This window comes from Amblyomma mixtum, chromosome 3, assembly GCF_055824585.1.
Source record: "Amblyomma mixtum isolate Tamu chromosome 3, ASM5582458v1, whole genome shotgun sequence".
NCBI classification, from domain to species: Eukaryota; Metazoa; Arthropoda; class Arachnida; order Ixodida; family Ixodidae; genus Amblyomma; species Amblyomma mixtum.
In genome coordinates this window covers 9,554,783-9,573,145 of record NC_143014.1, presented here as the reverse complement: position 1 = coordinate 9,573,145, position 18,363 = coordinate 9,554,783, and the positions used below count along the sequence as shown (strand labels likewise).

General features: G+C 44.4%; 1 pseudogene; it reads right to left on the bottom strand.

Moving 5' to 3' along the window:
• Window positions 1-1,115: 1,115 nt before the first annotated feature.
• LOC149349193 (uncharacterized) lies at window positions 1,116-3,765 on the bottom strand (annotated as a pseudogene).
• Window positions 3,766-18,363: the final 14,598 nt, after the last annotated feature.

Genomic DNA, 18,363 nt, shown 5'->3' with positions numbered 1-18,363 from the left:
CGCGCGTCGAGAAGGTAACGTCTTTGACGTACGACAGCGCTTGCTCTTGGGCTGGTCCCCACGTCCATTCGGAACCCTTCAAAAGCAAGTGGCGTAAAGGCGCCGTTTTCGAAGCCAAGTCTGGTATGAATCTTGCCAGATGATTAGCCATACCGAGCAGCCGTCGAACGTCAGACACGTTAGCTGGCGTCGCCAGTTCTTTGATAGCACGAACTTTTTCAGGATCTGGCTTGATGCCATCTCTACTAAGCACATAGCCAAGAAATTTTATCTCAGTTACCCCAAAGGAACACTTTTCTTTGTTTAGCGTAACGCCGGCACTAGCGAGACGATCTAAAGTTAGACGCAGGCGCTCGTCATGTTGAGCCTTGTCGTAGGCAAAAATGAGCACATCATCCATCAGCTTTATCGCGCCTGGGATTCCTTCAAGTATCTGCGACCTTTTCTTCTGAAAGATCTCGGGTGTTGACGTTATTCCCAACGGCAGTCTCTGAAAACAGTATCGACCAACTGGCGGTATGAACGTAGTTAACAACTGGCTTTCGGGCGACAACTTAAGTTGAAAGAAGCCAGAGTTGGCGTCCAACTTCGAAAACACAGAGGCACCACCTAAAAGACCGAGGCTATCATCCACTGTCGGCTTGACACAGGGCTCGCGAAGTACACTTTTGTTTAATTGCGTCAAGTCAACGCAAATTCGAACCGCTACAGATGGTTTGAGCACTGGCACAATTCCTGCACACCATTCTGTTGGTTCATCTACTTTGCGGATCACGCCATCTCGCTCCATACGCTCGAGCTCCTGCTTAACTCGGTCACGCAAGGGTAACGCTATGCGACGCTTAACATGAATTGCAAAAGGTATCGAGTTCAGCTTTAGTCTAATTTTGTATTGTCCTTTTACAGCTCCTAGACCACTGAAAAGCTGCGGGTAGGAAGCTTCGATGGCTCTTGAGCTACTGACCGAGTCCGCGAATTTATTAACTTCCATAGCCTCTAGCGCTGGGAGACCCAAAAGTACGGAGTGTAATGGTGAAACCACGTACACGATTTGCTGGACAGTGTTTTGTTTCCACTGGATAGTGGCATGAAACTTTCCCAAAACATTCAGTGGCTCATTCGACGGGCCTGTTAGGATTAGGACGCACTTTACTAGGCAAACCGAGAAACGTTGATGGCACAACGAAAACTTCGGCACCGGAATCTACTTTAGCGAACCCCTGAGTGCCGTTAATGACGACCTGTGCATACCGAGAATTAGAGTACTTCCCGTTCACCACGCCAACGAAGTACGCCCGCTTGTCCATATGGAGAGATAAAAGTGGCACCTTGTTTCCATCACGTGCAGCCTTTTACCGACATACAGCTGCAAAGTGTCTGGAACAACCGCAGTAGTTGCATTTTGGCTGCTTTTGCTGGGAACGAGGCTCTGGGGTGCGCTCCTTGACCACAGTTGGGGCACGACCCGGGGGTACCTGGACTCTGGGGCGCGGACCTTGTATTCCAGGTGAACACTTCTTTGACGAGCTGCCCGATAGCTGTCCTGAAGAATACTTTTCGGGCTGCCCTTGCTTGCTAACCGCGTCAAGATTGCCGGTCGCCGCTACCAAGGGTTCATCGTCGGTTTCTCGCCGTTGCTGCTGCTGTCGTCGTTGGATGGTGTCCTCTAAGCGCGCTTTTGCCAAAGCGCTGGCGAAAGTCAAATTCGCATCCATTTGAAGCGACTCAGAGAGTTTAGCATCCCTGAGGCCGACCACGAACCCGTCGCGAATCCTACGTTCTTTTTCCTAGTAGTCGCACCAGTCCACCAGCGTGTGCAACGAGGTAAAGAATTCGTCGACTGACTCTCCAGGTTCTTAAGTGCGATGGTGAAAGCACGCGCTCTCATACGCAAGGTTCCTTGCGGCGACGAAGTGCTTGTCGAACTTCTTTTTGACAACTTCGTATTGCTTCTGTTCATACTGAAAACTGCGCAAAAAACGAAGACACAGAACGAGAAGGCACGACACGGGCGCAGACTATCAACTGAATTTTTATTCACATGAAGAGGCCTATATACGTATCTTCTACCCACAGTGAGACAAGCACAAAAAAAAACACAACAATCGCGAAAATCAACCAGAAACACAATCACGCACTATCCCTTCGCGTGCACCGTGATGCAGCCGTCAATTACATTTCCAAAAAACCGCGCACAAACAAAATCACGACAACTTTAACGGTCACGCTGATATCACGCCAAAGACCCATATCGCCTGCTCGTCTTAAGAAAATTGGCCAAAAAGGTTATCTCCCTGTCAAGCAAGGCCACAGATGGTGATGCCACACAGGAATCCGAGTCTTTCTTGATTAGGTAAGCCTCCACCATCTCCCTGCATACCTGATCGCTATGTTTGAACAAGACGCTGGTCCTGTTCAAATGAGGGTAGCACTTTTCGCAACCCTTGCAATGCATGGCGAGATTGGAGGAAGCCGCTCCCTTCAACGACCTACGATGCTCCGCCATCCGCTCGTTTACACAACGACCCGTCTGGCCGATGTACTTTTTTCCGCACGAGAGCGGCACTTCGTAGACAACTCCAGTGTTACACTCTGTGAACCTAGTTTCCTTCCTGTGCGCTACCAAACAACCAGTTCCAGCACGACTGCCCTCAGACTCTAGCTTTTTACGCACAGCACTACAAATCCGCGCAAGCTTATTTTTGGCCGTGAAAATCACGTCCACTCCGTACCTCGCCCCCACTTTCTTGAGCCGGTGTGAAATTCCATGGACGTACGGAATTCCCACCACACGTCTCCGTCCCTCGTCCTGCTTGTTATTGGAACCACTACTTCCCTTCTTGGCCAGGATCCTTTCGGAGATCTGAGCCAACAACTGCTCCGGAAACCCGGCTTCCTTCAGCCTCTCCACCTGTGCCAGGAAGCTAGCCTCAACTTTGTGTTTACAGGACTTTGCTAGGGACGCTTTTAAGCAGGACGTGGCTATACCAGCTTTGACTATTTTGGAATGCCCCGAGCTAAAGTTCAACAGTGGTTTCTTCGTTCTAGGGTGATACTCCCAACACACACCATTATCCAGGTACTCGATACTGAGGTCTAGAAACTGGAGGGTATCCGAGCTGGGCATCTCGAAAGTGAATCTGAGGCCACCACCAGCATCCTTGAACATTTTAACGACGTCCGGAATCGCCCTGGGAGAGTTTGACTTCAAAATGATCAAGAAATCATCGACATAGCGGAAAACTTTTAGCGCTTGATCACCAAGATCCTCCGCCAGTTCCTGATCCATCCTGCTCAGATAAATATCGCTCAATACAGGTGCAACCCGGGAGCCGATGCAAACACCCGACTTCTGGACGTACACCTTACCGCCCCACCCAACAAAGGTCGATAGGCCTCTTCATGTGAATAAAAATTCAGTTGATAGTCTGCGCCCGTGTCGTGCCTTCTCGTTCTGTGTCTTCGTTTTTTGCGCAGTTTTCAGTATGAATTCCTACCAACTAGCCCAGTTTACCGTTCTTATTGCTTCTGTTCTTCGGGTAATGCAAAAGGAGAGAAGATTTCCCTTGCTTGCCTGCCCATCGTATAAAGTAGTGTCCGGACCTGCGCTTCTTCACTCCGCTCATTTCGGCCCGAGGCGAAGCGGTAGTCATCAAAGAGTTGGATCAAAGAAGGCCATTCGTACGTCCGGTTGAAGTCAATCCTTGGCGGAGCTGGATCCGCGAACATGCCGTGAAGGGGCTTTACTGCGTTGTCCTCTGACATGGCGCCGCTTGACGAAGTTAAGGCAACGCCCCTCGAATACCAGAGGACCTTCCGCGGTGGCTCAGTGGTTACGGCCCTCGGCTGCTGACCCGAAAGACGTGGGTTCGATCCCGGCCGCGGCGGTCGAATTTCGATGAAGGCGAAATTCTAGAGGCCTGTGTGCTGTGCGATGTCAGTGCAGGTCAAAAAACCCCAGGTGGTCGCACTTTCCGGAGCCCTGCACTACGGCGTCCCTCATAGCCTGAGTTGCTTCGGGGCATTAAACCCCAATAAACAAACCAACCAATCAAACGCCAGATGATCGCACTTCTGACACCATGTGGCGTTATGGTCCTTGCCGGACGCCGAGCGCGGCCGGGCAGCGGGCAGGAAGGAAGTCAGACTGGCCCCGATTAAACAACCCTTTATTTCACGCAAGCAGCATCTTTACATAGCAAGCACTCATGTGACAAGTGACGTCACGGACAGACAACGTTTCAGGCATCCGATAACGCAGACACATGACACGCGGCACAGGTGCTATCAGCACAAAAGGAATGAATGCATCGATCAACTGACCTCGTATGTGGTGTTGCAGAAAGTTTCGATTCATCAAATGACTGACTTTGCGCTGCTTCCGATGCGATTGGTTTAAGAGAGTAGTTATTCTGAGAGTGAACAGCAGACTTGTATTAGCAAAACAGAAGGCATTAATACTTTGATTGCTTGACCCCTTGTGTTGCACTGTAGGAACTTCCGATTCATTAATTGTTCTTGCGGTCTTTTTGATGCGATTGGTTTAGGAGAGAAGTTATTCTCAGAGTGAAAAGCAGAATTGTATTACCAGAAAAAAAAGGAATGAATGCATCGATTGATTGCTCCGTGCGTTGCGCTGGAGAAACTTTCGATTCATTAGTTGTCTTTCTGGTGTTTTGGATGCTATTGCTTGAAGAAAACAGTTATCCTTAGTGTTAACAGGAGACATGTATTAGCAAAAAAGAAGAAATGAATACATTGACTGACTGACCCCGTGTGTTGCACAGAAGGAACTTCCAATTCATCAATTGTTTTTGTGGTGTTTTCGATGCGCTTGGTTTAAGAGAGTACTTATTCTAAGAGTTGAGATTGATTATTAGAAGACTGATTGCTCTGTTTGTTGGGCTGCAGGAACTTCCGATTCATTAATTGTTTTCCGGCGTTTTAGATGTGATTCTTTAAGAAAATAGTATTCTGATTGTGAACAGCCGACTTGTATTATCAAAAAAATAATGAATAAATACATCATTTGGTTCAACCCGCGTGTTGTGCTGCAGGAAGTTCTGATTCATTAACTGTGTTTGCGCTGTTTTCGATTCCATTGGTTTAAGAGAATAGTTATTTTAAGCGAGAACCGCAGACTTGTATTAGCAGAGAAGAAGGAATGAATACTTCGATAGATTTCTAAGTGTGTTGTGCTAAAAGGAACTTTCGATTCATTAATTCTTTCCCCCGCAAGGGCACCTTGTGTAACGAGGTGTTGGTGCTTGGCGCCACCACGGACCCTTAGCCCCCATACCGAAGCTGTCATCCGTACCGTGGCGATAGGTTGAAAGGTGGAGGGAAGAAACCTTGAACGGTGGCGGTCGAGGAAGTGGTCAATCCTCGGCCGATGGGCTCCTCGTCTGTCTACCAGGCGGGGAGTCCCGGGACCTTCCTCTGTGTATAAGGGTGAATCAGAGGCGACAAAGTATGAGGAACCCTTAGCCAGTACATGCCGTATGGAAAAATTTGCAAAAAAATCTGATCGGCCCCCAAAAAGGGGTCGCACCAATGCGAAAAAATTGATGCCACAGAAACCAGAAACGTTTCCAAAGTTTTTCATGGTTCACTCAAATACAGATGAACCTTTAGCAAACTTGTCTGCATTTGTGATCGCCAACACCCTAAAAAGGTGTGTAGGCAAAGACTACAAAGCAAAAAAGCAGCGAACCGGAGATCTCCTTGTAGAAATTAACACAAAAGAACAGAGCACCAAACTGATGTCGTTACAGAATCTTGGAGAAACAAGTGTACAGGTAACCCCGCACCGCACCCTGAACCACTCAAAGGGCGTCATATCTGAATATGAACTCCTACAGAGTACCGATGCGGAAATGGAAGAACTATCTGAACAAGGAGTTATAGCAGCCAGACGAATAACCATCAGGAGAAACAATGTTGAAATCAAGACAAAACACATTGTCTTAACCTTTAATACCACAAATCTGCCTGACTCCATCCACGCCGCATACCTCCATTGTAAAGTCCGCCCATACATACCGAACCCGAGACGATGTTTCAAGTGCCAGCGCTTTGGACACAGCATGTTGGCTTGTCGCGGTAAACCAACTTGTGTCACATGCGCAGAAGACGCACATACAGACGAAAGATGCGAACGCACACCAAAATGCATCAACTGCAATGGCGCACATGGCGCGTACTCCAGGTCGTGCCCAGTCTGGAAAACAGAAAAACAAATCATAACTTTGAAGACCACAGAAAACCTGTCCTACCTTGAAGCAAAAAAACGCGTCTCTTTCTAACAGAAAGGGACATATTCTGAAGTGGTGACGCGGAGACCGTCGCCGCCTTCAGTTTCTGTCGGCACACAGGTCGATCCGAAGGACCTGGGGTCGACAACCAAGTCCCCACCACAGAAGTCGGTGACACAGTCCACAGGGCTGAAAATTTCGCGGGAAGACCACGCGATCCTTGCCGGAGGCCCTCAGGCCCCACTTTCAGCAGCGGCATCCTCGGCGACAGACACCCAGAACAGCTCTGCAGAACTAGACCTGTTGCCCCACCCCTCTAAGAAGGCAACTGCTGGCCCAAGAGACTCTGCCGCTGGAGCAGGGACTAGTTCAGCGGTGCCAACAAAAAAGACGAATGCGAAGGCCACGGGCCATCGCAACCAAGAAGCATCTTCCACGTCCACCGTGGAGGAGATGGATGTCAGCGAAAGTCCGCCGACATCTAAAACACACGCACCCGCGGCGTCTCCGCGGAAATCCAGCGCCACGAAAGTGGCGATGGATTCAACTCCTGGCTCGCCACCGCTGCAGCGGCGGCGAGACTCCCTAGAGAAGAAAGGGAAACCACGAATCACTGCTCCTGAGAATAAATAACTTTCCCCAATCCCCAGCTTATCACAATGGTGTATATAATACAATGGAACTGTATAGGTCTACACAGAAACTACACAGACATAACCGAAATGCTGAAAACAATGGCACCTACAGCAGTGTGCCTGCAGGAAACAAACCTTGGGCCACAGCAAACAAACATCTTTAAAAATATAATATTTTCCGGAAAGACCGAGTGCAAGCTAGCCGACTCTCGGGAGGCGTCGCTATCATAACGCAAAGCGATGTCCCTGCAAGAGAGATATCATTAAAGACAAACTTAGAAGCGGTCGCAGTAAACATCATTAGCCATAAAACGATAACAATATGCTCTGTGTACATACCACCACACAACACAATTGCCATGCGTGATCTAGAAGAACTTCAAGAGCAGTTGCCTGAGCCATATGTGATAATTGGGGATTTTAACGCACACTCCTCATTCTGGGGAAGTGAGCATACTGATTCCAGGGGTCAGCTCATCGAGGATTTTATTCTTTCGAATAACATATGTTTAATGAATACGGGAAAAGCCACGTACTGTTGCCCCAGCTCTGGAAAAATGTCCTGCCTCGATTTAGCATTTGCATCTCCATCGGTTTTTAATGATTTTATTTGGGATGTTTTAGACGACCCTCGGGGAAGTGATCACTTACCTACGGTTTTAAAGCTAACATCAACTACAGTCATCCTCTCTAGGAAGCCACGGCGATGGAAAATTCACCTCGCCGACTGGGCACTTTTCAGAACGAAGGCCACACTAGAAAAAGAATATGCCGAAATCCTTACTATAGAAGAAATAAATGAAAAATTTGTCACATGCTTAATATCTGCAGCAATAGAAGCCATCCCACAAACGTCTGAAATTGCATGAAAAATACATAAAGTTTGGTGGTCAACTGAATGCTCATTGGCTAAAAAGCAGGAAAACAAGGCATGGGGCAACCTTCGTAGATATCCCACTGCAGGAAACTTGCTCATCTTCAAAAGGGCTAGAGCCAAAGCACGATACATTAGACGCGACGCAGAAAGGTCATCATGGCAACAGTACATATCCTCCATAAACAGCTCAATATCATAAAAGAAAATGTGGGAGCAGGTGCGGAAATTCACTGGAAATTTTACCCCATTCACATTTCCAATGCTAACAACACCCGGTACTCAAACAACATTAGAAGAACAGGCCAACATATTGGGTGAGCATTTTTCCACAGTTTCAAGGTCATCCAACTACACACAAACATTTCAAAAGCACAAAACAATAGTAGAAAAACAAAAACTTCCCTTTGGAACATGCATACACGAAGACTACAATCAGCTTATTACAATGAAGGAACTAAACACAGTACTAATATCCGGTAAAATGACAGCACCAGGCCCAGACAATATACATTATGCCATACTTGCTCACCTCTCTGAGACTGCCATAGAGGCTCTCGTAAAATTTTTCAATAAAATATGGATGAGTGGAGAAATCCCCCAAGTATGGAAAGAAGCAATCATAGTACCCTTCCTAAAACCTGGCAAACCACCAACTAGTCCCACCAGCTACAGGCCAATAGCACTCACTAGCTGTATAGCAAAATCATTCGAAAGCATACTAAACATCAGACTAACCTTCATACTTCAGTCCCAGCAACTTTTAGATATACACCGGTGCGGTTTTAAAAAGACATGTTCCACAACCAATCACCTCGTTCGCTTTGAGAACACAGTTCGGGAAGCGTTCATCCACAACCAACACTGTATCGGGGTCTTCTTCGACATGGAGAAGGCTTACGATACCACGTGGAGGTTCGGTATCCTCTGTCACCTAGCGGACCTAGGTATCCGCGGCAGGATGCTGGGCTGTTTGAGCGACTTCCTAAGCAACCGTACATTCAGAGTCCGCCTAGGTGCAACCTTCTCCAACACTTTTATTCAAGAAACTGGCGTACCCCATGGGTGCATCCTCAGCACAACCTTATTCATCATCAAAATGAACTCCATAGGAAAAGTAATCCCAAAATCCATAATGTACTCAGTTTACGTAGACGACCTCCAAATAGCATGCACGTCATCCAGCATACCTACCTGTGAGCGACAGATACAAATAACAATAAATAAACTGGCTACCTGGGCAGATAGAATCGGATTTAGATTTTCCCCTCAGAAAACAGTAGCGGTTCTGTTCTCTTTGAGACGAGGCCTACAGGCCGACCCCACACTATATCTAAACGAAACCCAATTACCTGTCAAACAAGAGCATAAATTTCTAGGGATAACTTTCGATAAAAAGCTCACATTCTTGTCACATATAGACAGCTTAAAGAAAAAAGGTTCTCAGGCCCTCAATGTACTGAAACTACTGTCAAGAAAACGCTGGGGGTCTGATAGGGCATGCCTGTTACATATATATCGTTCTCTGGTTCGCTCTAAGTTAGACTATGGGTCCATAGTATATGGCTCAGCAAGACCGTCCTACATAAAACTACTGGATCCTATAAACAATCTTGGTTTAAGGTTGTCTTCCGGTGCTTACAGAACTTCACCAATAGCAAGTCTGTATGTGGAAACGAATGAACTTTCCTTAGAAGATCGAAGAACTGCACTAACTTGTACATACATCCTCAAAATCCTTTCTCAGCCAAAACATCTCTGTTATCCAATTGTCACGAAATGCCCATCCCGAATACTCTTCAACAGCAAGCCTCACGCAGTTAAGCCGTTGCTCTTGCGCTTCGAAGAAAAATGCCAAGCCCTGAACATACTGAATGAAATTAAAAATATTGCCCCAAGACACGAAGCGTTACCACCGTGGTACACTCTCCCCATAGTGTGCGACGTCACACTAACACGCCTCAGGAAAACCTGTACACCACATGACCATATAATACAAGAATATCTAGCACTACAAGAAAAATACAGAAATTACACTGCATTTTATACTGACGGGTCAAAAACTCATGCTCATGTAGGAAACGCAGTAATACAAGGAAAAAATGAACATGCAGTACGACTTCCCTCATGTGCTACAGTTTTCACCGCAGAGTGTTATGCTATTAGTGTTGCGGTACAGAAAATAACAAATGAAAACATCAAAAATAGCATCATTTATACCGATTCACTGAGCGTCCTTTTAGCATTAAACTCCAAAAATGCCACGGAGCCAATGATTGGAAGCATCATACACAACATAGTAAAGATCACAACACAAAAACATGTTATAAAATTATGCTGGGTTCCCAGTCACGTTGGCATTAGGGATAATGAGAGAGCCGATAGGTGTGCTGCACAAGCCAGAACCATGGAAATAAAACATGCGAATTTGCCTCCTAGGGACTACGTGAAGTTAGTGCATAGCAGACTAAGAGCCAAGTGGCAAGCTTCTTGGGATAAGGAAGGACACAACAAGCTGCATACCATAAAGCCCATTTTAAAAGAATGGAAATCATGCCGCCATAAAGACCGTTTTATCGAAGTAATTTTATGTCGTTTACGTATAGGTCACACACACATCACCCATAACTTCTTATTAACCAAAAAAGACAAACCTCTGTGTGAAATGTGTGGTGAGGAGCTCACAGTAAATCACATTTTAATTTCTTGTTCGCAACTGGAAGAACTTAGAAAAAAATTTTTTACGGTATTTTACAATGAACACATTCCATTTCATCCCGCATTGCTTTTAGTCGAACAAACACTTGTCGAGTTTTCACTTGTTTGTAAGTTTCTAAAGAAAGCCAATGTTTTAAATCTATTATAATGTAACCTCTATACACTTAACAAAACATCATCTAACCTTGTGTTTGGCGCATAATAGCCTTAGTTGCTTATGCGCCATAAAACCCCATATAACTAACTAACTAACTATTAATTCTTTCCAGTGATGTAGCTGCGATTGTTTTCAGAAAATAGTTATTCTTAGTCTGAACAGAAGAATTGTATTAGCGAAGAAGAAGGAATGAATACATCATTTGATTGAACCCTTGTGTTGTGCTACAGGTACTTTTAATACATTAACTGACTTTGCGGTGTTTTTGACGCAATTGGTTTAAAAGAATTGTTATTCTGAGTGCGAATAGCACACTTCCATTAGCAGAAAAGGAGTAATGAAAACTTCGATTGATTGCTTCGTGTGTGTGACGGAGGAACTTTCTATTCATTAATTGTCTTTGCGGTGTTTTGGATAGTTTGAACAGAAGACTTGTATTTGCAAAAATGAAGGAATGAATACACTGATTGAATTCGTGTGTCGTGCTGCATGAACTTTCTATTCATTGACTTTGCTGTGTTTTCGACGTGATTGGTTTAAGCGAGTAGTTATTCTGATTGTGTACAGAAGAGTTGTTTTTGGAAAAACAAAGCATTGATTTATGGACCCCGTGTGTTGCACAGCAGAAACTTTCAGTTCATTGTTTTTCCTGTGCTCTATACGCGATTGGTTTAAGAGATGGTTATTCTGATTGTGAACAGTAGAGTTTGTTAGCAGAAAAGAAGGAATGAACACTTGGATTCATTGCACCATCTCTTGTGCGGCAGGATCTTTCGATTCATTATTTCTCTTTCCGGTGATTTCGATCCGATTGTTTCCACAAAATTGTTATTCTTAGTGTGAACTGCAGACTTGTATTAGCAAAAATAGAAGCAATGAATGCAATGATTGATTAACTACGTGTGTTTCATTGTAGGATTTCACGATTCATTAATTTTCTTTGTGGTGTTTTTGATGCGACTGGTTTAAGAGAGTTGTTATTCTGAATGTGAACAGCAGACTTGTATGAGCAGAAAAGAAGGAATGAATACTTCGGTTGATTGCTCCATGTGCTGTGCAGAAGAAACTTCCAATTTCTTAATTGTCTTTCCGGTGTTAGGGATGCGATTGCTTCAAGAAAATAGTTATTCTCAGAATGATAAGCAGACTTGTGTGAGCAAAAATGACGAAATGAATACTTCGATTGATTCCTCCGTGTGTGTGCTGCAGGAAAATTCAATTCATTAGTTGTCTTTCCGGTGTTTTACATGCGATTGCTTTAAGAAAATAGTTATTCTGAGTGTGAACTGCAGATGTGTAATAGCAGATAAGAAGGAATGAAAACTTCGACTGATATCTCCATGTTTGTGCTGCAGCAACATTCGATTCATTAATTGTCTTTCCGGTATGTTGGACGCGATTTTTTTGAGAAAACAATTATGGGTGTGAACAGCAGACTGGCGTTAGCAAAAAAGAAGGAATTAGGGCATCGATTGATTGACCCCTTGTGTTACACTATAGGAACTTCCGATACATTGTCTTTGCGGTGTTTTTGATGCGATTGATTTAAGTGAGTAGTTATTTTGAATGTGAACAGCAGACTTGTATTAGGAGAAAAGGAGTAATGAATACTTCGATTGATTGCTACGTGTGTTTTGCAGCAGGAACCTTCGATTCGTTGTCTTTCCGGTGTTATGGATGTGATTGTTTTATGAAAATAGTTATTTTTAGTGCGAACAGCAGACTTTTATTAGCAAAAAAGAGGAATGAATACAATGATTGCTTGACCCACTGAGTTGCACTGTTGGAACTTCTTAATGATTAATTGTCTTAATGATTAATTCTTAATGATTAACTTCTTAATGATTAATTAATTGATGCGTTTGGTTTAGGAGAGTGCTTATTCGAAGTGTGAACAGCAGACTTGCATCAGCAAAAAAGAAGGGATGAATCCTTCAGTTCATTGCTCTCTGTGCTGGGCTGCAGGAACTTCCTATGTCTTTCCGCTGTTTTGGATGCGGTTCCTTTAAGAAAATACTTATTCGGAGTGTGAAGAGCAGACTTGTAGTAGCAAGAAAGAAGGGATGAATCCTTCAGTTGACTGCTCCCTGTGCTGGGCTGCTGGAACTTCCTATGTCTTTCCGCTGTTTTGGATGCGGTTACTTTAAGAAAATACTTATTCCGAGTGTGAAGAGCAGACTTGTAGTAGCAAGAAAGAAGGGATGAATCCTTCAGTTGACTGCTCCCTGTGCTGGGCTGCTGGAACTTCCTATGTCTTTCCGCTGTTTTGGATGCGGTTACTTTAAGAAAATACTTATTCGGAGTGTGAAGAGCAGACTTGTAGTAGCAAGAAAGAAGGGATGAATCCTTCAGTTGACTGCTCCCTGTGCTGGGCTGCTGGAACTTCCTATGTCTTTCCGCTGTTTTGGATGCGGTTACTTTAAGAAAATACTTATTCCGAGTGTGAAGAGCAGACTTGTAGTAGCAAAAAAGAAGGGATGAATCCTTCAGTTGATTGCTCTCTGTGCTGGGCTGCTGGAACTTCCTATGTCTTTCCGCTGTTTTGGATGCGGTTACTTTAAGAAAATACTTATTCCGAGTGTGAAGAGCAGACTTGTAGTAGCAAAAAAGAAGGGATGAATCCTTCAGTTGACTGCTCCCTGTGCTGGGCTGCTGGAACTTCCTATGTCTTTCCGCTGTTTTGGATGTGGTTCCTTTAAGAAAATACTTATTCCGAGTGTGAAGAGGAGACTTGTAGTAGCAAAAAAGGAGGGATGCATCCTTCCGTTGATTGCTCTCTGTGCAGGGCTGCTGGAACTTCCTATGTCTTTCCGCTGTTTTGGATGCGGTTCCTTTAAGAAAATACTTATTCCGAGTGTGAAGAGCAGACTTGTAGTAGCAAAAAAGAAGGGATGAATCCTTCAGTTGATTGCTCTCTGTGCTGGGCTGCTGGAACTTCCTATGTCTTTCCGCTGTTTTGGATGCAGTTCCTTTAAGAAAATACTTATTCCGAGTGTGAAGAGCAGACTTGTAGTAGCAAAAAAGAAGGGATGAATCATTCAGTTGATTGCTCTCTTTGCTGGGCTGCTGGAACTTCCTTTGTCTTTCCGCTGTTTTGGATGCGGTTCCTTTAAGAAAATACTTATTCCGAGTGTGAAGAGCAGACTTGTAGTAGCAAAAAAGAAGGAATGAATACATTAATAGACTGACCCCATGCTCTGCACTATAGGAACTTCTGATTCATTAATTGTATTTGCGGCGTTTTCGATGCGATCGGTATAAGAGAATAGTTATTCTTAATAAGGACAGCAGACTTGTATGTGCAAAAAAGAAGGGACGATTTTTTCACGCCGTGTGTTGCTCTGCAGAAACTTTCCGATAATTAATTGCTTTTCCGGTGTTTTATACGGGATTGGTTTAAGATAATAGTTATTCTGAGCACGAACAGTGGAGCTTGTCGACAGAAAACAAGGAATGAATACTTGGATTGATTTCTCCATGTCCTGTGCTGCACGAACTTTTGATTCATTAATTTTCCTTCCTTTGATTTGGATGCCATTTGCGTACAAGAGTAGTTATTCTCAGTGTGAACAGCAGGCTTGTATTGGCAGAAAAGAAGGAATGAATACTTCAATAGATTGCTCTGTGTATTGCAGCACGATGGAACGAATACTTCAATTGATTGCTCTGTGTGTTGCAGCAAGACTTTAGATTAATTAATTGTCTTTGCGGTGTTTGGATCTGATTGTTTATGAAAATAGTTATTCATAGTTTCAACGGGAGATTGGTATTAGCAAAAAAAGAAATGAATACAATGATTTATTTGACCTGACGTGTTGCACTGTAGACACTCCCGATTCATTAATTGTCTTGGTGGTGTTATTGATGGGATTGGTTTAACAGAGTAGTTATTCTGAGAGTGAACAGCAGACGCATTAGCAGAAAAGAAGTAATGAAAAATTCGATTGATTGATCCAGTCATGTGCAGATTCCTGCCTGATGAGTTGAACTGCAGCCCGTCGGGCAGCTAGATCTGCAATAGTCGAAGAGTTGAGATAGGCAGTCCTCACCTTCATTAAAATAGACCTGGCCGGTACCACCACAGACCCAGCAGGGCTTGTTGTAGTCACTGAGCCATCTGTATAGACATGCATGCAGTGTTTATGGTTAAAATGCAGATGATGCGGTGTCAGTTGTTTGAGAGCAGGCAATGACAAATCAGATTTCTTAGTAATTCCCAAGGAATTAATAAAATTATTGATTAACCCCGTGTGCTTCACTATAGAAACTTCTGAATCATTAATTGTCTTTCCAGCGTTTTTGATGCGGTACTTCAAGAGTAGTTATAGTTAGTGTGAACAACAGACTTCTATTAGCTGAAAAGAAGGAATGAATAATTCGATTGAGTGCTCCATGCTTTGTGCAGCAGAAACTTTCAATTCATTAATTGTGTTTCCGGTGTTTTGGATGTAATTGCTTTAAGAAAATAGTTGTTCTGAATATGAACAGGAGACTTGTACTAACAAAAAAGAAGGAATGGATACATTGATTGACAGACCACGTGTGCTGCATGGTAGGAAATACTGATTCATTAGTTATCTATGCGCTGTTTTCTACATCTGCGATGCGATTGGTTTAAGAGAGTTGTTATTCTAAGTGTGAACAGCAGAATTGTATTAGCAGAAAAGAAGGAATGAATACTTCGATTGATTTCTCTATGTGTTGTGCTGCAGGATCTTATTAGCAAAAAAAGAAGGAATGAATACCTTGATTGATTGAACTAGTGTGTTCTACTGCAGGAGCTTTCAATTCATCAACTGCTAAAAGAGTAGAAAACTGAGCTCGTTGGTTCATACTTCTTGGTAGGAACAGCCGAAACAACAAAACGCGGACACAGAAAGGAACACAAAGAACGTAGACGAAGCTGACTGTCAACTAAAATTTATTGGAAAACCCGCGCTTTTTGTTTCCTTGTCAAAATGATCTTGCTTTTATCTCCCGTGCGGTTCATTCAAGAAGGAAATCTCTTTTCTTGATAGAGAGATTGATGGTGCACTGCTGTCCGGTTTCCCGTATCGCCAATGCTTCAAGGATCTCACGTGTTACTTGGTCTGCATACCTTTCCATGACTTGAACTTCATGCAACTTGGGCTCACACTTGCGAGCTTTTTTGCCTTTTTTGTTTCCTTTACAATGTCTGCAATGCAGGGCTAGATTGCTGCTTGGGGCACCTGATAGCGATGATGCATGTTCTCTTATCCTATCATTGAGGCACCTTCCCGTCCGCCCTACATATTGTTTGCCACAGGCCAGAGGGATATTATAAACCACACCTTTAACACACTCGCTGAATCTTGTTCGGTGTGCGATCTGGCATTGCTGCTTCTTTTCCCTGTTGACTCGAGCACACATGCTACTTGCCTAGTTCGGTGCAGAGCAAACAACCAGGACCCCGTGCCTCTTTCATGAGGTTGTGGGTCATGAGGTTGTGGGTCTTCATGAGGTTGTGGGTGAATCCATGAACGTACGGAACCACTGCTACTTTCTCCCTTTCATTGCATTCTTCAGGTCCACCTATTCTTCCTTGCACTCCTTTTACTCTCCGCAGCAAGCCTTCAGCTACGCTGCTGAGCATCGAAACTGGGTAGTCCGCATTTTTTAGCCTATCAATCTGCCGGCGAAAACTTGTCTCCATCTGATGCTCACACAATTTCTTCAGAGCTGACAAGAGAGCAGCACTGGAAATTGCCCTTTTCACGGTCTTTGAATGGCTTGACGAAAAAGGGAGAAACTGTTTCTTCGCCCTAGGCTCGTACCTCCAACATAGGCGTCCAGGTTGGAACTCAAGGCGCAGGTCCAGGAATTGCAGCGAATCTTTGGCTGGAAGCTCGTGGGTGAATTTCAAGTCTGGGTAGGTATGGCGAAAGGTCTCCAGTACGGTATCCTTGAGTCGCTCAAAGCCTGTTAAATCCTCTGTTCTGCACAGAACCAAGAAATCATCCACATGACGAAAAATCCGTGTGATGCGATTTTCTTTCACATATTCTTGTATTCTCTTGTCGCATGCAGCCAGGTACGGGTCACTGACTGAGTAGTGGTGCTACTTTAGAGCACGACTACTCAGTGCTACTTTAGTTTGAAAATGCGTATGCAACACCAGAAGAAGCATGCTACGACAAGCAAGAACCACGAGCTTACAATAGGAGCTGTGCAGCTTTCACGTCCTACAAAAGAAGTACTGGAACTTTGTCCAAAATTCGCCTTACCTCCAAAACTTCACGCCGCAGAGAAGCTCGCCATTATGAGACGTGTCGCAACAAGAGCGAATGAAGAGGACGCTAGCCGGGTTGTGGCTGAAGGTGTAGACTTGCCCGTTCGAAGGAACGCGGACGCTGGAAGCATAGTTTTGAAAACAATGTAAAGGAGCTTAAGAAGAATAACTTAAAGTTATGTCTTTCAGATAAAGAGGGTAGCTTTGTAGTGCTCGATTCCGGCAGCTACAACACAAGAGCATTAGAAGCCATCAACAAAAATTTCCGCAAGGTCTAGAAGAAAGAACTGAAAGAAGCTAAAAGAAGAGTCAAGGTGCTTCTTGAACAGAATAAAAAATTCAGGGGGCACTTTGACTGTCTAAAGTGGGTAGAGGCGGAAGCGTTTTCCGCACCACCTTCGCTGTTTCTGTGGCACCTGTGGCGTCACATATAATTGGGTAGTAATTACTAAGTGATGACAAATCAATAATTAATGGTTAATTACTGATTAATGCCTGAATACTAATTAACTGCTAATTAATTACGCTTAAGCTTCGCCTTTAGGAGTGGAACGCGAAAGCGCGTGGTAGCGCTGCCAGGGAGTCCACGGAACACCACCCGTTCAGCGCGATGCCTTGCCCTTTGAACTCAACGCTTTTTGAGGAAAGGAAATGGCGCAGTAATTCTCTCTCATCTCGGTGGACACCTGAACCGCACCGTAGAGGAGCCGTAATGAAGAAAATGAAAATTGTATTTGAGGAAAGGAAATTACGCAGTAACTGTGTCACAAAATTCAGGGGGCACTTTTTTTACCTAAAGTGTGGTCACTGATGCCCCTAAGAGTGGAACGCGACAGCGTCTTGCAACGCTGCCAAGGAGTCCATAGAACGCCATCGCCCATTCGGTTCTACGCCTCGCTCGTCAGTAAATTGGTTTTTGAGGAAAGGAAATGTACCTGTCTCTCATTTGTCGGTGGACACCTAAACCTCGCGGGAAGGGAATGGAGGAGGATGAGAGTGAGTGAAGACACCGTATTCACTAGACGCGCCTTTGTTCATTCCAAACCATCGAGCTGGCATGGCGAAGTGGATAGTATGCTCGTCTCTCACGCCGAAGACCGGGGTTCGATTCCTGAGCTCGACCAGTTTCTTTATCGGTGTTATTTATTTATATGGCCTGACTAGTAAAGCTAATTAGGCTAATTGGTAATTGAGCAATTAATTGAGCTCAGTACCATTTAATTGGAGCATCACTATACGATCCCTCCAATTGGTTGCATGGTTACTAGCCGAAGTACAATTGGCGCCGTTTGAAATTCGCGCACAGTGACGTCACGACCGTTTCCACCAATTGAAAAGCGTGACATTTTCTGTCGACAACTGCTGCTTACAACGATGAGACATCAAAGGCTTCCGCCTTAATATGAGCCGATTGTATACCAAGGTAGAATCTACCAAGAATTGCACCTTGTCGGTGTTTTTCAACGCAAAAACAG